This window comes from Schistocerca americana, chromosome 7 (assembly GCF_021461395.2).
Source record: "Schistocerca americana isolate TAMUIC-IGC-003095 chromosome 7, iqSchAmer2.1, whole genome shotgun sequence".
Classification (NCBI taxonomy): domain Eukaryota; kingdom Metazoa; phylum Arthropoda; class Insecta; order Orthoptera; family Acrididae; genus Schistocerca; species Schistocerca americana.
In genome coordinates, this window is record NC_060125.1 from 637,583,336 (window position 1) to 637,606,102 (window position 22,767).

Here is a 22,767-nt window from a genome sequence, read left to right on the forward strand (position 1 = left end):
TTCCACAGAAACGTTACTCGATTTAGAAGGAAATGTCTTAGAACACATAGTACTCGTATTTCATAGCGACGCAATTTCCGTGTGAATTCGTCAATGTGTGGGAGTGAGGGATGCAGTAAAGAAGGGTTAGTGGATCGGAAATGTGATTGTCGTATCCCAAAAGAAAATTACGTCGTTTCTATAGAAATGTTACTCGATTTAGAAGGAAATGTCTTACAACACATAGTACTCGTATTTCATAGCGACGCAATTTCCGTGTGAATTCGTCAATGTTTGGGAGTGAGGGATGCTGTAAAGAAGGTTTAGTGGATCGGAAATGTGATTGTCGTATCCCAAAAGAAAATTCTGCCGTTTCCATAGAAACGTTACTCGATTTAGAAAGAAATGTCGTAGAACACATAGTATTTCATAGCGACGCAATTTCCGTGTGAATTCGTCAATGTTTGGGAGTGAGGGATGCAGTAAAGAAGGATTAGTGGATCGGAAATGAGATTGTCGTATCCCAAAAGAAAATCCTGTCGTTTCCAAAGAAACGTTACTCGATTTAGAAGGAAATGTCTTAGAACACATAGTACTCGTATTTCATAGCGACGCAATTTACGTGTGAATTCGTCAATGTGTGGGAGTGAGGGATGCAGTAAAGAAGGGTTAGTGGATCGGAAATGTGATTGTCGTATCCCAAAAGCAAATCCTGTCGTTTCTATAGAAACGTTACTCGATTTAGAAGGAAATCTCTTAGAACACATAGTACTTGTATTTCATAGCGACGGAATTTCCGTGTGAATTCGTCAATGTTTGGGGTTGAGGGGTGCAGTAAAGAAGGATTAGTGGATCGGAAATGAGATTGTCGAATCCCAAAAGAAAATCCTGTCGTTTCCATAGAAACGTTACTCGATTTAGAAAGAAATGTCGTAGAACACATAGTATTTCATAGCGACGCAATTTCCGTGTGAATTCGTCAATGTTTGGGAGTGAGGGATGCAGTAAAGAAGGATTAGTGGATCGGAAATGAGATTGTCGTATCCCAAAAGAAAATCCTGTCGTTTCCATAGAAACGTTACTCGATTTAGAAGGAAATGTCTTAGAACACATAGTACTCGTATTTCATAGCGACGCAATTTACGTGTGAATTCGTCAATGTGTGGGAGTGAGGGATGCAGTAAAGAAGGGTTAGTGGATCGGAAATGTGATTGTCGTATCCCAAAAGCAAATCCTGTCGTTTCTATAGAAACGTTACTCGATTTAGAAGGAAATGTCTTAGAACACATAGTACTCGTATTTCATAGCGACGCAATTTCCGTGTGAATTCGTCAATGTTTGGGAGTGAGGGATGCTGTAAAGAAGGATTAGTGGATCGGAAATGAGATTGTCGTATCCCAAAAAAAAGTCCTGTCGTTTCCATAGAAACGTTACTTGATTTAGAAGGAGAAGTCATAGAACCCATAGTAATTCATAGCGACGCAATTTCCGTGTGAATTCGTGAATGTGTGGGAGTGAGGGATGCAGTAAAGAAGGGTTAGTGGATCGGAAATGAGATTGTCGTACCCCAAAAGAAAATGCTGTCGTTTCCATAGAAACGATACTCGATTTAGAAGGAAATGTCTTAGAACACATAGTACTCGTATTTCATAGCGACGCAATTTCCGTGTGAATTCGTCAATGTGTGGGAGTGAGGGATGCAGTAAAGAAGGATTAGTGGATCGGAAATAAGATTGTCGTATCCCAAAAAAAAGTCCTGTCGTTTCCATAGAAACGTTACTTGATTTAGAAGGAGAAGTTATAGAACCCATAGTAATTCATAGCGACGCAATTTCCGTGTGAATTCGTCAATTTTGGGAGTGAGGGATGCAGTAAAGAAGGATTAGTGGATCGGAAATGAGATTGTCGTATCCCAAAAGAAAATCCTGTCGTTTCCACAGAAACGTTACTCGATTTAGAAGGAAATGTCTTAGAACACATAGTACTCGTATTTCATAGCGACGCAATTTCCGTGTGAATTCGTCAATGTGTGGGAGTGAGGGATGCAGTAAAGAAGGGTTAGTGGATCGGAAATGTGATTGTCGTATCCCAAAAGAAAGTTACGTCGTTTCTATAGAAATGTTACTCGATTTAGAAGGAAATGTCTTACAACACATAGTACTCGTATTTCATAGCGACGCAATTTCCGTGTGAATTCGTCAATGTTTGGGAGTGAGGGATGCTGTAAAGAAGGTTTAGTGGATCGGAAATGTGATTGTCGTATCCCAAAAGAAAATTCTGCCGTTTCCATAGAAACGTTACTCGATTTAGAAAGAAATGTCGTAGAACACATAGTATTTCATAGCGACGCAATTTCCGTGTGAATTCGTCAATGTTTGGGAGTGAGGGATGCAGTAAAGAAGGATTAGTGGATCGGAAATGAGATTGTCGTATCCCAAAAGAAAATCCTGTCGTTTCCAAAGAAACGTTACTCGATTTAGAAGGAAATGTCTTAGAACACATAGTACTCGTATTTCATAGCGACGCAATTTACGTGTGAATTCGTCAATGTGTGGGAGTGAGGGATGCAGTAAAGAAGGGTTAGTGGATCGGAAATGTGATTGTCGTATCCCAAAAGCAAATCCTGTCGTTTCTATAGAAACGTTACTCGATTTAGAAGGAAATGTCTTAGAACACATAGTACTTGTATTTCATAGCGACGGAATTTCCGTGTGAATTCGTCAATGTTTGGGGTTGAGGGGTGCAGTAAAGAAGGATTAGTGGATCGGAAATGAGATTGTCGAATCCCAAAAGAAAATCCTGTCGTTTCCATAGAAACGTTACTCGATTTAGAAAGAAATGTCGTAGAACACATAGTATTTCATAGCGACGCAATTTCCGTGTGAATTCGTCAATGTTTGGGAGTGAGGGATGCAGTAAAGAAGGATTAGTGGATCGGAAATGAGATTGTCGTATTCCAAAAGAAAATCCTGTCGTTTCCATAGAAACGTTACTCGATTTAGAAGGAAATGTCGTAGAACACATAGTATTTCATAGCGACGCAATTTCCGTGTGAATTCGTCAATGTTTGGGAGTGAGGGATGCAGTAAAGAAGGATTAGTGGATCGGAAATGAGATTGTCGTATCCCAAAAGAAAATCCTGTCGTTTCCACAGAAACGTTACTCGATTTAGAAGGAAATGTCTTAGAACACATAGTACTCGTATTTCATAGCGACGCAATTTCCGTGTGAATTCGTCAATGTGTGGGAGTGAGGGATGCAGTAAAGAAGGGTTAGTGGATCGGAAATGTGATTGTCGTATCCCAAAAGAAAATTACGTCGTTTCTATAGAAATGTTACTCGATTTAGAAGGAAATGTCTTACAACACATAGTACTCGTATTTCATAGCGACGCAATTTCCGTGTGAATTCGTCAATGTTTGGGAGTGAGGGATGCTGTTAAGAAGGTTTAGTGGATCGGAAATGTGATTGTCGTATCCCAAAAGAAAATTCTGCCGTTTCCATAGAAACGTTACTCGATTTAGAAAGAAATGTCGTAGAACACATAGTATTTCATAGCGACGCAATTTCCGTGTGAATTCGTCAATGTTTGGGAGTGAGGGATGCAGTAAAGAAGGATTAGTGGATCGGAAATGAGATTGTCGTATCCCAAAAGAAAATCCTGTCGTTTCCATAGAAACGTTACTCGATTTAGAAGGAAATGTCTTAGAACACATAGTACTCGTATTTCATAGCGACGCAATTTCCGTGTGAATTCGTCAATGTTTGGGAGTGAGGGATGCTGTAAAGAAGGATTAGTGGATCGGAAATGAGATTGTCGTATCCCAAAAAAAAGTCCTGTCGTTTCCATAGAAACGTTACTTGATTTAGAAGGAGAAGTCATAGAACCCATAGTAATTCATAGCGACGCAATTTCCGTGTGAATTCGTGAATGTGTGGGAGTGAGGGATGCAGTAAAGAAGGGTTAGTGGATCGGAAATGAGATTGTCGTACCCCAAAAGAAAATGCTGTCGTTTCCATAGAAACGATACTCGATTTAGAAGGAAATGTCTTAGAACACATAGTACTCGTATTTCATAGCGACGCAATTTCCGTGTGAATTCGTCAATGTGTGGGAGTGAGGGATGCAGTAAAGAAGGATTAGTGGATCGGAAATAAGATTGTCGTATCCCAAAAAAAAGTCCTGTCGTTTCCATAGAAACGTTACTTGATTTAGAAGGAGAAGTTATAGAACCCATAGTAATTCATAGCGACGCAATTTCCGTGTGAATTCGTCAATGTGTGGGAGTGAGGGATGCAGTAAAGACGGATTAGTGGATCGGAAATGAGATTGTCGTATTCCAAAAGAAAATCCTGTCGTTTCCATAGAAACGTTACTCGATTTAGAAGGAAATGTCTTAGAACACATAGTACTCGTATTTCATAGCGACGCAATTTCCGTGTGAATTCGTCAATGTGTGGGAGTGAGGGATGTAGTAAAGAAGGATTAGTGGATCGGAAATGTGATTGTCGTATCCCAAAAGAAAATTCTGTCGTTTCCATAGAAACGTTACTCGATTTAGAAAGAAATGTCGTAGAACACATAGTATTTCATAGCGACGCAATTTCCGTGTGAATTCGTCAATGTTTGGGAGTGAGGGATGCAGTAAAGAAGGATTAGTGGATCGGAAATGAGATTGTCGTATCCCAAAAGAAAATCCTGTCGTTTCCATAGAAACGTTACTCGATTTAGAAGGAAATGTCTTAGAACACATAGTACTCGTATTTCATAGCGACGCAATTTACGTGTGAATTCGTCAATGTGTGGGAGTGAGGGATGCAGTAAAGAAGGGTTAGTGGATCGGAAATGTGATTGTCGTATCCCAAAAGCAAATCCTGTCGTTTCTATAGAAACGTTACTCGATTTAGAAGGAAATGTCTTAGAACACATAGTACTTGTATTTCATAGCGACGGAATTTCCGTGTGAATTCGTCAATGTATGGGATTGAGGGGTGCAGTAAAGAAGGATTAGTGGATCGGAAATGAGATTGTCGTATCCCAAAAGAAAATCCTGTCGTTTCCATAGAAACGTTACTCGATTTAGAAGGAAATGTCTTAGAACACATAGTACTCGTATTTCATAGCGACGCACATCCGTGTGAATTCGTCAATGTGTGGGAGTGAGGGATGCAGTAAAGAAGGGTTAGTGGATCGGAAATGTGATTGTCGTATCCCAAAAGAAAATCCCGTCGTTTCTATAGAAATGTTACTCGATTTAGAAGGAAATGTCTTAGAACACATAGTACACGTATTTCATAGCGACGGAATTTCCGTGTGAATTCGTCAATGTTTGGGAGTGAGGGATGCAGTAAAGAAGGATTAGTGGATCGGAAATGAGATTGTCGTATCGCAAAAGAAAATCCTGTCATTTCCATAGAAACATTACCCGATTTAGAAGGAAATGTCTTAGAACACATAGTACTCGTATTTCATGGCGACGCAATTTCCGTGTGAATTCGTCAATGTGTGGGAGTGAGGGATGCAGTAAAGAAGGATTAGTGGATCGGAAATGTGATTGTCGTATCCCAAAAGAAAATCCTGTCGTTTCCATAGAAACGTTACTCGATTTAGAAGGAAATATCTTAGAACACATAGTACTCGTATTTCATAGCGACGCAATTTCCGTGTGAATTCGTCAATGTGTGGGAGTGAGGGATGCAGTAAAGAAGGATTAGTGGATCGGAAATGAGATAGGCGTATCCCAAAAGAAAATCCTGTCGTTTCCATAGAAACGTTACTCGATAAAGAAGGAAATGTCTTAGAACACATAGTACTCGTATTTCATAGCGACGGAATTTCCGTGTGAATTCGTCAATGTTTGGAAGTGAGGGATGCAGTAAAGAAGGATTAGTGGATCGGAAATGTGATTGTCGTATCCCAAAAGAAAATCCTGTCGTTTCCATAGAAACGTTACTCGATTTAGAAGGAAATGTCTTAGAACACATAGTACACGTATTTCATAGCGACGCAATTTCCGTGTGAATTCGTCAATGTGTGGGAGTGAGGGATGCAGTAAAGAAGGATTATTGGATCGGAAATGAGATTGTCGTATCCCAAAAGAAAATCCTGTCGTTTCCATAGAAACGTTACTCGATTTAGAAGGAAATGTCTTAGAACACATAGTACTCGTATTTCATAGCGACGCAATTTCCGTGTGAATTCGTCAATGTGTGGGAGTGAGGGATGCAGTAAAGAAGGATTAGTGGATCGGAAATGAGATTGTCGTATCCCAAAAGAAAATCCTGTCGTTTCCATAGAAACGTTACTCGATTTAGAAGCAAATGTCTTAGAACACATAGTACTCGTATTTCATAGCGACGCAATTTCCGTGTGAATTCGTCAATGTGTGGGAGTGAGGGATGCAGTAAAGAAGGATTAGTGGATCGGAAATGAGATTGTCGTATCCCAAAAGAAAATCCTGTCGTTTCCATAGAAACGTTACTCGACTTAGAAGGATATGTCTTAGAACACATAGTACTTGTATTTCATAGCGACGCAATTTCCGTGTGAATTCGTCAATGTGTGGGAGTGAGGGACGCAGTAAAGAAGGATTAGTGGATCGGAAATGAGATTGCCGTAACCCAAAAGAAAATCCTGTCGTTTCCATAGAAACGTTACTCGATTTAGAAGGAGAAGTCATAGAACCCATAGTAATTCATAGCGACGCAATTTCCGTGTGAATTCGTCAATGTTTGGGAGTGAGGGATGGAGTAAAGAAGGATTAGTGGATGGGAAATGTGATTGTCGTATCCCAAAAGAAAATCCTGTCGTTTCCATAGAAACGTTACTCGATTTAGAAGGAAATGTCTTCTAACACATAGTACTCGTATTTCATAGCGACGCAATTTCCGTGTGAATTCGTCAATGTGTGGGAGTGAGGGATTCTGTAAAGAAGGAGTAGTGGATCGGAAATGAGATTGACGTATCCCAAAAAAAAAAGGCCTGTCGTTTCCATAGAAACGTTACTTGATTTAGAAGGAGAAGTCATAGAACCCATAGTAATTCATAGCGACGCAATTTCCGTGTGAATTCGTGAATGTGTGGGAGTGAGGGATGCAGTAAAGAAGGATTAGTGGATCGGAAATGAGATTGTCGTATCCCAAAAGAAAATCCTGTCGTTTCCATAGAAACGTTACTCGATTTAGAAGGAAATGTCTTAGAACACATAGTACTCGTATTTCATAGCGACGCAATTTCCGTGTGAATTCGTCAATGTGTCGGAGTGAGGGATGCAGTAAAGAAGGATTAGTGGATCGGAAATGAGATTGTCGTATCACAAAAAAAAGTCCTGTCGTTTCCATAGAAACGTTACTTGATTTAGAAGGAGAAGTCATAGAACCCATAGTAATTCATAGCGACGCAATTTCCGTGTGAATTCGTCAATGTGTGGGAGTGAGGGATGCAGTAAAGAAGGATTAGTGGATCGGAAATGAGATTGTCGTATTCCAAAAGAAAATCCCGTCGTTTCCAAAGAAACGTTACTCGATTTAGAAGGAAATGTCTTAGAACACATAGTACTCGTATTTCATAGCGACGCAATTTCCGTGTGAATTCGTCAATGTGTGGGAGTGAGGGATGCAGTAAAGAAGGAGTAGTGGATCGGAAATGTGATTGTCGTATCCCAAAAGAAAATTCTGTCGTTTCCATAGAAACGTTACTCGATTTAGAAAGAAATGTCGTAGAACACATAGTATTTCATAGCGACGCAATTTCCGTGTGAATTCGTCAATGTTTGGGAGTGAGGGATGCAGTAAAGTAGGATTAGTGGATCGGAAATGAGATTGTCGTATCCCAAAAGAAAATCCTGTCGTTTCCATAGAAACGTTACTCGATTTAGAAGGAAATGTCTTAGAACACATAGTACTCGTATTTCATAGCGACGCAATTTCCGTGTGAATTCGTCAATGTGTGGGAGTGAGGGATGCAGTAAAGAAGGGTTAGTGGATCGGAAATGTGATTGTCGTATCCCAAAAGCAAATCCTGTCGTTTCTATAGAAACGTTACTCGATTTAGAAGGAAATGTCTTAGAACACATAGTACTTGTATTTCATAGCGACGGAATTTCCGTGTGAATTCGTCAATGTTTGGGAGTGAGGGATGCAGTAAAGAAGGATTAGTGGATCGGAAATGAGATTGTCGTATCCCAAAAGAAAATCCTGTTGTTTCCATACAAAAGTTACTCGATTTAGAAGGAAATGTCTTAGAACACATAGTACTCGTATTTCATAGCGACGGAATTACCGTGTCAATTCGTCAATGTGTGGGAGTGAGGGATGCGGTAAAGAAGGATTAGTGGATCGGAAATGTGATTGTCGTATCCCAAAAGAAAATCCTGTCGTTTCCATAGTAACGTTACACGATTTAGAAGGAAATGTCTTAGAACACATAGTACTCGTATTTCATAGCGACGGAATTTCCGTGTGAATTCGTCAATGTTTGGGAGTGAGGGATGCAGTAAAGAAGGATTAGTGGTTCGGAAATGTGATTGTCGTAACCCAAAAGAAAATCCTGTCGTTTCCATAGAAACGTTACTCGATTTAGAAGGAGAAGTCATAGAACCTATAGTAATTCATAGCGACGCAATTTCCGTGTGAATTCTTCAATGTGTGGGAGTGAGGGATTCAGTAAAGAAGGATTAGTGGATCGGAAATGAGATTGTCGTATCCCAAAAGAAAATCCTGTCGTTTCCATAGAAACATTACTCGATTTAGAAGGAAATGTCTTAGAACACATAGTACTCGTATTTCATAGCTACGCAATTTCCGTGTGAATTCGTCAATGTGTGGGAGTGAGGGATGCAGTAAAGAAGGATTAGTGGATCGGAAATGAGACTGTCGTATCCCAAAAGAAAATCCTGTCGTTTCCATAGAAACATTACTCGATTTTGAAAGAAATGTCTTCGAACACATAGTACTCGTATTTCATAGCGACGCAATTTCCGTGTGAATTCGTCAATGTGTGGGAGTGAGGGATGCAGTAAAGAAGGATTAGTGGATCGGAAATGAGATTGTCGTATCCCAAAAGAAAATCCTGTCGTTTCCATAGAAACGTTACTCGATTTAGAAGGAAATGTCTTAGAACACATAGTACTCGTATTTCATAGCGACGCAATTTCCGTGTGAATTCCTCAATGTGTGGGAGTGAGGGATGCAGTAAAGAAGGATTAGTGGATCGGAAATGTGATTGTCGTATCCAAAAAGAAAATCCTGTCGTTTCCATAGAATCGTTACTCGATTTAGAAGGAAATGTCTTAGAACACACAGTACTCGTATTTCATAGCGACGGAATTTCCGTGTGAATTCGTCAATGTTTGGGAGTGAGGGATGCAGTAAAGAAGGATTAGTGGATCGGACATGTGATTGTCGTATCCCAAAAGAAAATCCTGTCGTTTCCATAGAAACGTTACTCGATTTGGAAAGAAATGTCTTAGAACACATAGTACTCGTATTTCATAGCGACGCAATTTCCGTGTGAATTCGTCAATGTTTGGGAGTGAGGGATGCAGTAAAGAAGGATTAGTGGATCGGAAATGTGATTGTCGTATCCCAAAAGAAAATCCTGTCGTTTCCATAGAAACGTTACTCGATTTAGAAGGAAATGTCTTAGAACACATAGTATTCGTATATCATAGCGACGGAATTTCCGTGTGAATTCGTCAATGTGTGGGAGTGAGGGATGCAGTAAAGAAGGATTAGTGGATCGGAAATGAGATTGTCGTATCCCAAAAGAAAACGCTGTCGATTCCATAGAAACGTTACTCGATTTAGAAAGGGAAGACATAGAACCCATAGTAATTCATAGCGACGCAATTTCCGTGTGAATTCGTCAATGTTTGGGAGTGGGGGATGCAGTAATGAAAGGATTAGTGGATCGGAAATGTGATTGTCGTATCCCAAAAGAAAATCCTGTCGTTTCCATAGAAACGTTACTCGATTTAGAAGGAAATGTCTTAGAACACATAGTACTCGTATTTCATAGCGACGCAATTCCGTTTGAATTCGTCAATGTGTGGGGTGAGGGATGCAGTAAAGAAGGATTAGTGTATCGGAAATGGGATTGTCGTATCCCAAAAGAAAATTCTGTCGTTTCCATAGAAACGTTACTCGATTTAGAAAGAAATGTCTTAGAACACATAGTATTTCATAGCGACGCAATTTCCGTGTGAATTCGTCAATGTTTGGGAGTGAGGGATGCGGGTAAAGATGCATTAGTGGATCGGAAATGTGACTGTCGTATCCCAAAAGAGAATCCTGTCGTTTCCATAGAAACGTTACTCGATTTAGAAGGAAATGTTTTAGAAAACATAGTACTCGTATTTCATAGCGACGCAATTGCCGTGTGACTTCGTCAATGTTTGGGAGTGAGGGATGGAGTAAAGAAGGATAAGTGGATCGGAAATGAGATTTTCGTATCCCAAAAGAAAATCCGGTCTATTCCATAGAAACGTTACTTGATTTAGAAGGAAATGTCTTAGAACACATAGTACTCGTATTTCATAGCGACGGAATTTCCGTGCGAATTCGTCAATGTTTCGGAGTGAGGGATGCAGTAAAGAAGGATTAGTGGATCGGAAATGTGATTGTCGTATCCCAAAAGAAAATCCTGTCGTTTCCATACAAACGTTGCTCGATTTAGGAGGAAATGTCTTAGAACACATAGTACTCATATTTCATAGCGACGCAATTTCCGTGTGAATTCGTCAATGTGTGGGAGTGAGGGATGCAGTAAAGAAGGATTAGTGGATCGGAAATGAAATTGTCGTATCCCAAAAGAAAATCCTGTCGATTCCATAGTAACGTTACTCGATTTAGAAGGGGAAGTCATAGAACCCATAGTAATTCATAGCGACGCAATTTCCGTGTGAATTCGTCAATGTTTGGGAGTGAGGGATGCAGTAATGAAAGGATTAGTGGATCGGAAATGTGATTGTCGTATCCCAAAAGAAAATCCTGTCGTTTCCATAGAAACGTTACTCGATTTAGAAGGAAACGTCTTAGAACACATAGTACTCGTATTTCATAGCGACGCAATTTCCGTGTGAATTCGTCAATGTGTGGGAGTGAGGGACGCAGTAAAGAAGGATTAGTGGATCGGAAATGAGATTGTCGTATCCCAAAAGAAAATCCTGTCGTTTCCATAGAAACGTTACTCGATTTAGTAGGAAATGTCTTAGAACACATAGTACTTCATAGCGACGCAATTTCCGTGTGAATTCGTCAATGTGTGGGAGTGAGGAATGCAGTAAAGAAGGATTAGTGGATCTGAAATGAGATTGTCGTATCCCAAAAGAAAATCCTGTCGTTTCCATAGAAACGTTACTCGATTTAGAAGGAAATGTCTTAGAACACATAGTTCTCGTATTTCATAGCGACGGAATTTCCGTGTGAATTCGTCAATGTTTGGGAGTGAGGGATGCAGTAAAGAAGGATTAGTGGATCGGAAATGAGATTGTCGTATCCCAAAAGAAAATCCTGTCGTTTCCATAGAAACGTTACTCGATTTAGAAGGAAATGTCTTAGAACACATAGTACTCGTATTTCATAGCGACGCAATTTCCGTGTGAATTCGTCTATGTGTGGGAGTGAGGGACGCAGTAAAGAAGGATTAGTGGATCGGAAATGAGATTGTCGTATCCCAAAAGAAAATTCTGCCGTTTCCATAGAAAAGTTACTCGATTTAGAAAGAAATGTCTTAGAACACATAGTATTTCATAGCGACGCAATTTCCGTGTGAATTCGTCAATGTGTGGGAGTGAGGGATGCAGTAAAGAAGGATTAGTGGATCGGAAATGAGATTGTCGTATCCCAAAAGAAAATCCTGTCGTTTCCATAGAAACGTTACTCGATTTAGAAGGAAATGTCTTAGAACACATAGTACTCGTATTTCATAGCGACGCAATTTCCGTGTGAATTCCTCAATGTGTGGGAGTGAGGGATGCAGTAAAGAAGGATTAGTGGATCGGAAATGTGATTGTCGTATCCAAAAAGAAAATCCTGTCGTTTCCATAGAATCGTTACTCGATTTAGAAGGAAATGTCTTAGAACACACAGTACTCGTATTTCATAGCGACGGAATTTCCGTGTGAATTCGTCAATGTTTGGGAGTGAGGGATGCAGTAAAGAAGGATTAGTGGATCGGACATGTGATTGTCGTATCCCAAAAAAAAATCCTGTCGTTTCCATAGAAACGTTACTCGATTTAGAAAGAAATGTCTTAGAACACATAGTACTCGTATTTCATAGCGACGCAATTTCCGTGTGAATTCGTCAATGTTTGGGAGTGAGGGATGCAGTAAAGAAGGATTAGTGGATCGGAAATGTGATTGTCGTATCCCAAAAGAAAATCCTGTCGTTTCCATAGAAACGTTACTCGATTTAGAAGGAAATATCTTAGAACACATAGTATTCGTATTTCATAGCGACGGAATTTCCGTGTGAATTCGTCAATGTGTGGGAGTGAGGGATGCAGTAAAGAGGGATTAGTGGATCGGAAATGAGATTGTCGTATCCCAAAAGAAAACGCTGTCGATTCCATAGAAACGTTACTCGATTTAGAAAGGGAAGACATAGAACCCATAGTAATTCATAGCGACGCAATTTCCGTGTGAATTCGTCAATGTTTGGGAGTGGGGGATGCAGTAATGAAAGGATTAGTGGATCGGAAATGTGATTGTCGTATCCCAAAAGAAAATCCTGTCGTTTCCATAGAAACGTTACTCGATTTAGAAGGAAATGTCTTAGAACACATAGTACTCGTATTTCATAGCGACGCAATTCCGTTTGAATTCGTCAATGTGTGGGGTGAGGGATGCAGTAAAGAAGGATTAGTGTATCGGAAATGGGATTGTCGTATCCCAAAAGAAAATTCTGTCGTTTCCATAGAAACGTTACTCGATTTAGAAAGAAATGTCTTAGAACACATAGTATTTCATAGCGACGCAATTTCCGTGTGAATTCGTCAATGTTTGGGAGTGAGGGATGCGGGTAAAGATGGATTAGTGGATCGGAAATGTGACTGTCGTATCCCAAAAGAAAATCCTGCCGTTTCCATAGAAACGTTACTCGATTTAGAAGGAAATGTTTTAGAAAACATAGTACTCGTATTTCATAGCGACGCAATTTCCGTGTGACTTCGTCAATGTTTGGGAGTGAGGGATGGAGTAAAGAAGGATAAGTGGATCGGAAATGAGATTGTCGTATCCCAAAAGAAAATCCGGTCTATTCCATAGAAACGTTACTTGATTTAGAAGGAAATGTCTTAGAACACATAGTACTCGTATTTCATAGCGACGGAATTTCCGTGCGAATTCGTCAATGTTTGGGAGTGAGGGATGCAGTAAAGAAGGATTAGTGGATCGGAAATTTGATTGCCGTATCCCAAAAGAAAATCCTGTCGTCTCCATAGAAACGTTGCTCGATTTAGGAGGAAATGTCTTAGAACACATAGTACTCGTATTTCATAGCGACGCAATTTCCGTGTGAATTCGTCAATGTGTGGGAGTGAGAGATGCAGTAAAGAAGGATTAGTGGATCGGAAATGAGATTGTCGTATCCCAAAAGAAAATCCTGTCGATTCCATAGAAACGTTACTCGATTTAGAAGGGGAAGTCATAGGACCCATAGTAATTCATAGCGACGCAATTTCCGTGTGAATTCGTCAATGTTTGGGAGTGAGGGATGCAGTAATGAAAGGATTAGTGGATCGGAAATGTGATTGTCGTATCCCAAAAGAAAATCCTGTCGTTTCCATAGAAACGTTACTCGATTTAGAAGGAAACGTCTTAGAACACATAGTATTTCATAGCGACGCAATTTCGGTGTGAATTCGTCAATGTTTGGGAGTGAGGGATGCAGTAAAGAAGGATTAGTGGATCGGAAATGAGATTGTCGTATCCCAAAAGAAAATCCTGTCGTTTCCATAGAAACGTTACTCGATTTAGTAGGAAATGTCTTAGAACACATAGTATTTCATAGCGACGCAATTTCCGTGTGAATTCGTCAATGTGTGGGAGTGAGGAATGCAGTAAAGAAGGATTAGTGGATCTGAAATGAGATTGTCGTATCCCAAAAGAAAATCCTGTCGTTTCCATAGAAACGTTACTCGATTTAGAAGGAAATGTCTTAGAACACATAGTATTTCATAGCGGCGCAATTTCCGTGTGAATTCGTCAATGTTTTGGGGGTAAGGGATGCAGTAAAGAAGGATTAGTGGATCGGAAATGAGATTGTCGTATCCCAAAAAAAAGTCCTGTCGTTTCCATAGAAACGTTACTTGATTTAGAAGGAGAAGTCATAGAACCCATAGTAATTCATAGCGACGCAATGTCCGTGTGAATTCGTCAATGTGTGGGAGTGAGGGATGCAGTAAAGAAGGATTAGTGGATCGGAAATAAGATTGTTGTATCCCAAAAGAAAATCCTGTCGTTTCCATAGAAACGTTACTCGATTTAGAAGGAAATGTCTTAGAACACATAGTACTCGTATTTCATAGCGACGCAATTTCCGTGTGAATTCGTCAATGAGTGGTAGTGAGGGATGCAGTAAAGAAGGATTAGTGGATCGGAAATGTGATTGTCGTATCCCAAAAGAAAATCCTGTCGTTTCCATAGAAACGTTACTCGATTTAGAAGGATATGTCTTAGAACACACAGTACTCGTATTTCATAGCGACGGAATTTCCGTGTGAATTCGTCAATGTTTGGGAGGGAGGGATGCAGTAAAGAAGGATTAGTGGATCAGAAATGTGATTGTCGTATCCCAAATGAAAATCCTGTCGTTTCCTTAGAAACGTTACTCGATTTAGAAGGAAATGTCTTAGAACACATAGTACTCGTATTTCATAGCGACGCAATTTCCGTGTGAATTCGTCAATGTTTGGGAGTGAGGGACGCAGTAAAGAAGGATTAGTGGATCAGAAATGTGATTGTCGTATCCCAAAAGAAAATCCTGTCGTTTCCATAGAAACGTTACTCGATTTAGAAGGAAATGTCTTAGAACACATAGTTCTCGTATTTCATAGCGACGGAATTTCCGTGTGAATTCGTCAATGTTTGGGAGTGAGGGATGCAGTAAAGAAGGATTAGTGGATCGGAAATGAGATTGTCGTATCCCAAAAGAAAATCCTGTCGTTTCCATAGAAACGTTACTCGATTTAGAAGGAAATGTCTTAGAACACATAGTACTCGTATTTCATAGCGACGCAATTTCCGTGTGAATTCGTCAATGTGTGGGAGTGAGGGACGCAGTAAAGAAGGATTAGTGGATCGGAAGTGAGATTGTCGTATCCCAAAAGAAAATTCTGCCGTTTCCATAGAAAAGTTACTCGATTTAGAAAGAAATGTCTTAGAACACATAGTATTTCATAGCGACGCAATTTCCGTGTGAATTCGTCAATGTTTGGGAGTGAGGGATGAGGGTAAAGATGGATTAGTGGATCGGAAATGTGATTGTCGTATCCCAAAAGAAAATCCTGTCGTTTCCATAGAAACGTTACCCGATTTAGAGGGAAATGTCTTAGAACACATAGTACTCGTATTTCATAGCGACGGAATTTCCGTGTGAATTCGTCAATGTTTGGGAGTGAGGGATGCAGTAAAGAAGGATTAGTAGATCGGAAATGAGATTGTCGTATCCCAAAAGAAAATCCCGTCGTTTCCATAGAAACGTTACTCGATTTAGAAGGAAATGTCTTAGAACACATAGTACTCGTATTTCATAGCGACGGAATTTCCGTGTGAATTCGTCAATTTTTGGGAGTGAGGGATGCAGTAAAGAAGGATTAGTGGATCGGAAATGAGATTGTCGTATCCCAAAAGAAAATCCTGTCGTTTCCATAGAAACGTTACTCGATTTAGAAGGAAAAGTCTTAGAACACATAGTACTCGTATTTCATAGCGACGCAATTTCCGTGTGAATTCGTCAATGTGTGGGAGTGAGGGATGCAGTAAAGAAGGATTAGTGGATCGGAAATGAGATTGTCGTATCCCAAAAGAAAATTCTGTCGTTTCCATAGAAACGTTACTCGATTTAGAAAGAAATGGCCTAGAACACATAGTATTTCATAGCGACGCAATTTCCGTGTGAATTCGTCAATGTTTGGGAGTGAGGGATGCGGGTAAAGATGGATTAGTGGATCGGAAACGTGATTGTCGTATCCCAAAAGAAAATCCTGTCGTTTCCATAGAAACGTTACTCGATTTAGAAGGAAATGTTTTAGAAAACATAGTACTCGTATTTCATAGCGACGCAATTTCCGTGTGACTTCGTCAATGTTTGGGAGTGAGGGATGGAGTAAAGAAGGATAAGTGGATCGGAAATGAGATTGTCGTATCCCAAAAGAAAATCCTGTCTATTCCATAGAAACGTTACTTGATTTAGAAGGAAATGTCTTAGAACACATAGTACTCGTATTTCATAGCGACGGAATTTCCGTGCGAATTCGTCAATGTTTGGGAGTGAGGGATGCAGCAAAGAAGGGTTAGTGGATCGGGAATGTGATTGTCGTATCCCAAACGAAAATCCTGTCGTTTCCATAGAAACGTTGCTCGATTTAGGAGGAAATGTCTTAGAACACATAGTACTCGTATTTCATAGCGACGCAATTTCCGTGTGAATTCGTCAATGTGTGGGAGTGAGGGATGCAGTAAAGAAGGATTAGTGGATCGGAAATGAGATTGTCGTATCCCAAAAGAAAATCCTGTCGATTCCATAGAAACGTTACTCGATTTAGAAGGGGAAGTCATAGAACCCATAGTAATTCATAGCGACGCAATTTCCATGTGAATTCGTCAATGTTTGGGAGTGAGGGATGCAGTAATGAAAGGATTAGTGGATCGGAAATGTGATTGTCGTATCCCAAAAGAAAATCCTGTCGTTTCCATAGAAACGTTACTCGATTTAGAAGGAAACGTCTTAGAACACATAGTATTTCATAGCGACGCAATTTCCGTGTGAATTCGTCAATGTTTGGGAGTGAGGGATGCAGTAAAGAAGGATTAGTGGATCGGAAATGAGATTGTCGTATCCCAAAAGAAAATCCTGTCGTTTCCATAGAAACGTTACTCGATTTAGTAGGAAATGTCTTAGAACACATAGTATTTCATAGCGACGCAATTTCCGTGTGAATTCGTCAATGTGTGGGAGTGAGGAATGCAGTAAAGAAGGATTAGTGGATCTGAAATGAGATTGTCGTATCCCAAAAGAAAATCCTGTCGTTTCCATAGAAACGTTACTCGATTTAGAAGGAAATGTCTTAGAACACATAGTACTCGTATTTCATAGCGACGCAATTCCGTTTGAATTCGTCAATGTGTGGGGTGAGGGATGCAGTAAAGAAGGATTAGTGTATCGGAAATGGGATTGTCGTATCCCAAAAGAAAATTCTGTCGTTTCCATAGAAACGTTACTCGATTTAGAAAGAAATGTCTTAGAACACATAGTATTTCATAGCGACGCAATTTCCGTGTGAATTCGTCAATGTTTGGGAGTGAGGGATGCGGGTAAAGATGCATTAGTGGATCGGAAATGTGACTGTCGTATCCCAAAAGAAAATCCTGTCGTTTCCATAGAAACGTTACTCGATTTAGAAGGAAATGTTTTAGAAAACATAGTACTCGTATTTCATAGCGACGCAATTGCCGTGTGACTTCGTCAATGTTTGGGAGTGAGGGATGGAGTAAAGAAGGATAAGTGGATCGGAAATGAGATTGTCGTATCCCAAAAGAAAATCCGGTCTATTCCATAGAAACGTTACTTGATTTAGAAGGAAATGTCCTAGAACACATAGTACTCGTATTTCATAGCGACGGAATTTCCGTGCGAATTCGTCAATGTTTGGGAGTGAGGGATGCAGTAAAGAAGGATTAGTGGATCGGAAATGTGATTGTCGTATCCCAAAAGAAAATCCTGTCGTTTCCATAGAAACGTTGCTCGATTTAGGAGGAAATGTCTTAGAACACATAGTACTCATATTTCATAGCGACGCAATTTCCGTGTGAATTCGTCAATGTGTGGGAGTGAGGGATGCAGTAAAGAAGGATTAGTGGATCGGAAATGAGATTGTCGTATCCCAAAAGAAAATCCTGTCGATTCCATAGAAACGTTACTCGATTTAGAAGGGGAAGTCATAGAACCCATAGTAATTCATAGCGACGCAATTTCCGTGTGAATTCGTCAATGTTTGGGAGTGAGGGATGCAGTAATGAAAGGATTAGTGGATCGGAAATGTGATTGTCGTATCCCAAAAGAAAATCCTGTCGTTTCCATAGAAACGTTACTCGATTTAGAAGGAAACGTCTTAGAACACATAGTACTCGTATTTCATAGCGACGCAATTTCCGTGTGAATTCGTCAATGTGTGGGAGTGAGGGACGCAGTAAAGAAGGATTAGTGGATCGGAAATGAGATTGTCGTATCCCAAAAGAAAATCCTGTCGTTTCCATAGAAACGTTACTCGATTTAGTAGGAAATGTCTTAGAACACATAGTATTTCATAGCGACGCAATTTCCGTGTGAATTCGTCAATGTGTGGGAGTGAGGAATGCAGTAAAGAAGGATTAGTGGATCTGAAATGAGATTGTCGTATCCCAAAAGAAAATCCTGTCGTTTCCATAGAAACGTTACTCGATTTAGAAGGAAATGTCTTAGAACACATAGTTCTCGTATTTCATAGCGACGGAATTTCCGTGTGAATTCGTCAATGTTTGGGAGTGAGTGATGCAGTAAAGAAGGATTAGTGGATCGGAAATGAGATTGTCGTATCCCAAAAGAAAATCCTGTCGTTTCCATAGAAACGTTACTCGATTTAGAAGGAAATGTCTTAGAACACATAGTACTCGTATTTCATAGCGACGCAATTTCCGTGTGAATTCGTCATTGTGTGGGAGTGAGGGACGCAGTAAAGAAGGATTAGTGGATCGGAAATGAGATTGTCGTATCCCAAAAGAAAATTCTGCCGTTTCCATAGAAAAGTTACTCGATTTAGAAAGAAATGTCTTAGAACACATAGTATTTCATAGCGACGCAATTTCCGTGTGAATTCGTCAATGTGTGGGAGTGAGGGATGCAGTAAAGAAGGATTAGTGGATCGGAAATGAGATTGTCGTATCCCAAAAGAAAATCCTGTCGTTTCCATAGAAACGTTACTCGATTTAGAAGGAAATGTCTTAGAACACAAAGTACTCGTATTTCATAGCGACGCAATTTCCGTGTGAATTCCTCAATGTGTGGGAGTGAGGGATGCAGTAAAGAAGGATTAGTGGATCGGAAATGTGATTGTCGTATCCAAAAAGAAAATCCTGTCGTTTCCATAGAATCGTTACTCGATTTAGAAGGAAATATCTTAGAACACATAGTACTCGTATTTCATAGCGACGCAATTTCCGTGTGAATTCCTCAATGTGTGGGAGTGAGGGATGCAGTAAAGAAGGATTAGTGGATCGGAAATGTGATTGTCGTATCCAAAAAGAAAATCCTGTCGTTTCCATAGAAACGTTACTCGATTTAGAAAGAAATGTCTTAGAACACATAGTACTCGTATTTCATAGCGACGCAATTTCCGTGTGACTTCGTCAATGTTTGGGAGTGAGGGATGGAGTAAAGAAGGATAAGTGGATCGGAAATGAGATTGTCGTATCCCAAAAGAAAATCCGGTCTATTCCATAGAAACGTTACTTGATTTAGAAGGAAATGTCCTAGAACACATAGTACTCGTATTTCATAGCGACGGAATTTCCGTGCGAATTCGTCAATGTTTGGGAGTGAGGGATGCAGTAAAGAAGGATTAGTGGATCGGAAATGTGATTGTCGTATCCCAAAAGAAAATCCTGTCGTTTCCATAGAAACGTTGCTCGATTTAGGAGGAAATGTCTTAGAACACATAGTACTCATATTTCATAGCGACGCAATTTCCGTGTGAATTCGTCAATGTGTGGGAGTGAGGGATGCAGTAAAGAAGGATTAGTGGATCGGAAATGAGATTGTCGTATCCCAAAAGAAAATCCTGTCGATTCCATAGAAACGTTACTCGATTTAGAAGGGGAAGTCATAGAACCCATAGTAATTCATAGCGACGCAATTTCCGTGTGAATTCGTCAATGTTTGGGAGTGAGGGATGCAGTAATGAAAGGATTAGTGGATCGGAAATGTGATTGTCGTATCCCAAAAGAAAATCCTGTCGTTTCCATAGAAACGTTACTCGATTTAGAAGGAAACGTCTTAGAACACATAGTACTCGTATTTCATAGCGACGCAATTTCCGTGTGAATTCGTCAATGTGTGGGAGTGAGGGACGCAGTAAAGAAGGATTAGTGGATCGGAAATGAGATTGTCGTATCCCAAAAGAAAATCCTGTCGTTTCCATAGAAACGTTACTCGATTTAGTAGGAAATGTCTTAGAACACATAGTATTTCATAGCGACGCAATTTCCGTGTGAATTCGTCAATGTGTGGGAGTGAGGAATGCAGTAAAGAAGGATTAGTGGATCTGAAATGAGATTGTCGTATCCCAAAAGAAAATCCTGTCGTTTCCATAGAAACGTTACTCGATTTAGAAGGAAATGTCTTAGAACACATAGTTCTCGTATTTCATAGCGACGGAATTTCCGTGTGAATTCGTCAATGTTTGGGAGTGAGTGATGCAGTAAAGAAGGATTAGTGGATCGGAAATGAGATTGTCGTATCCCAAAAGAAAATCCTGTCGTTTCCATAGAAACGTTACTCGATTTAGAAGGAAATGTCTTAGAACACATAGTACTCGTATTTCATAGCGACGCAATTTCCGTGTGAATTCGTCATTGTGTGGGAGTGAGGGACGCAGTAAAGAAGGATTAGTGGATCGGAAATGAGATTGTCGTATCCCAAAAGAAAATTCTGCCGTTTCCATAGAAAAGTTACTCGATTTAGAAAGAAATGTCTTAGAACACATAGTATTTCATAGCGACGCAATTTCCGTGTGAATTCGTCAATGTGTGGGAGTGAGGGATGCAGTAAAGAAGGATTAGTGGATCGGAAATGAGATTGTCGTATCCCAAAAGAAAATCCTGTCGTTTCCATAGAAACGTTACTCGATTTAGAAGGAAATGTCTTAGAACACAAAGTACTCGTATTTCATAGCGACGCAATTTCCGTGTGAATTCCTCAATGTGTGGGAGTGAGGGATGCAGTAAAGAAGGATTAGTGGATCGGAAATGTGATTGTCGTATCCAAAAAGAAAATCCTGTCGTTTCCATAGAATCGTTACTCGATTTAGAAGGAAATATCTTAGAACACATAGTACTCGTATTTCATAGCGACGCAATTTCCGTGTGAATTCCTCAATGTGTGGGAGTGAGGGATGCAGTAAAGAAGGATTAGTGGATCGGAAATGTGATTGTCGTATCCAAAAAGAAAATCCTGTCGTTTCCATAGAAACGTTACTCGATTTAGAAAGAAATGTCTTAGAACACATAGTACTCGTATTTCATAGCGACGCAATTTCCGTGTGAATTCGTCTATGTTTGGGAGTGAGGGATGCAGTAAAGAAGGATTAGTGTATCGGAAATGGGATTGTCGTATCCCAAAAGAAAATTCTGTCGTTTCCATAGAAACGTTACTCGATTTAGAAAGAAATGTCTTAGAACACATAGTATTTCAGAGCGACGCAATTTCCGTGTGAATTCGTCAATGTTTGGGAGTGAGGGATGCGGGTAAAGATGGATTAGTGGATCGGAAATGTGACTGTCGTATCCCAAAAGAAAATCCTGCCGTTTCCATAGAAACGTTACTCGATTTAGAAGGAAATGTTTTAGAAAACATAGTACTCGTATTTCATAGCGACGCAATTTCCGTGTGACTTCGTCAATGTTTGGGAGTGAGGGATGGAGTAAAGAAGGATAAGTGGATCGGAAATGAGATTGTCGTATCCCAAAAGAAAATCCGGTCTATTCCATAGAAACGTTACTTGATTTAGAAGGAAATGTCTTAGAACACATAGTACTCGTATTTCATAGCGACGGAATTTCCGTGCGAATTCGTCAATGTTTGGGAGTGAGGGATGCAGTAAAGAAGGATTAGTGGATCGGAAATTTGATTGTCGTATCCCAAAAGAAAATCCTGTCGTTTCCATAGAAACGTTGCTCGATTTAGGAGGAAAAGTCTTAGAACACATAGTACTCGTATTTCATAGCGACGCAATTTCCGTGTGAATTCGTCAATGTGTGGGAGTGAGGGATGCAGTAAAGAAGGATTAGTGGATCGGAAATGAGATTGTCGTATCCCAAAAGAAAATCCTGTCGATTCCATAGAAACGTTACTCGATTTAGAAGGGGAAGTCATAGAACCCATAGTAATTCATAGCGACGCAATTTCCGTGTGAATTCGTCAATGTTTGGGAGTGAGGGATGCAGTAATGAAAGGATTAGTGGATCGGAAATGTGATTGTCGTATCCCAAAAGAAAATCCTGTCGTTTCCATAGAAACGTTACTCGATTTAGAAGGAAACGTCTTAGAACACATAGTATTTCATAGCGACGCAATTTCGGTGTGAATCCGTCAATGTTTGGGAGTGAGGGATGCAGTAAAGAAGGATTAGTGGATCGGAAATGAGATTGTCGTATCCCAAAAGAAAATCGTGTCGTTTCCGTAGAAACGTTACTCGATTTAGTAGGAAATGTCTTAGAACACATAGTATTTCATAGCGACGCAATTTCCGTGTGAATTCGTCAATGTGTGGGAGTGAGGAATGCAGTAAAGAAGGATTAGTGGATCTGAAAT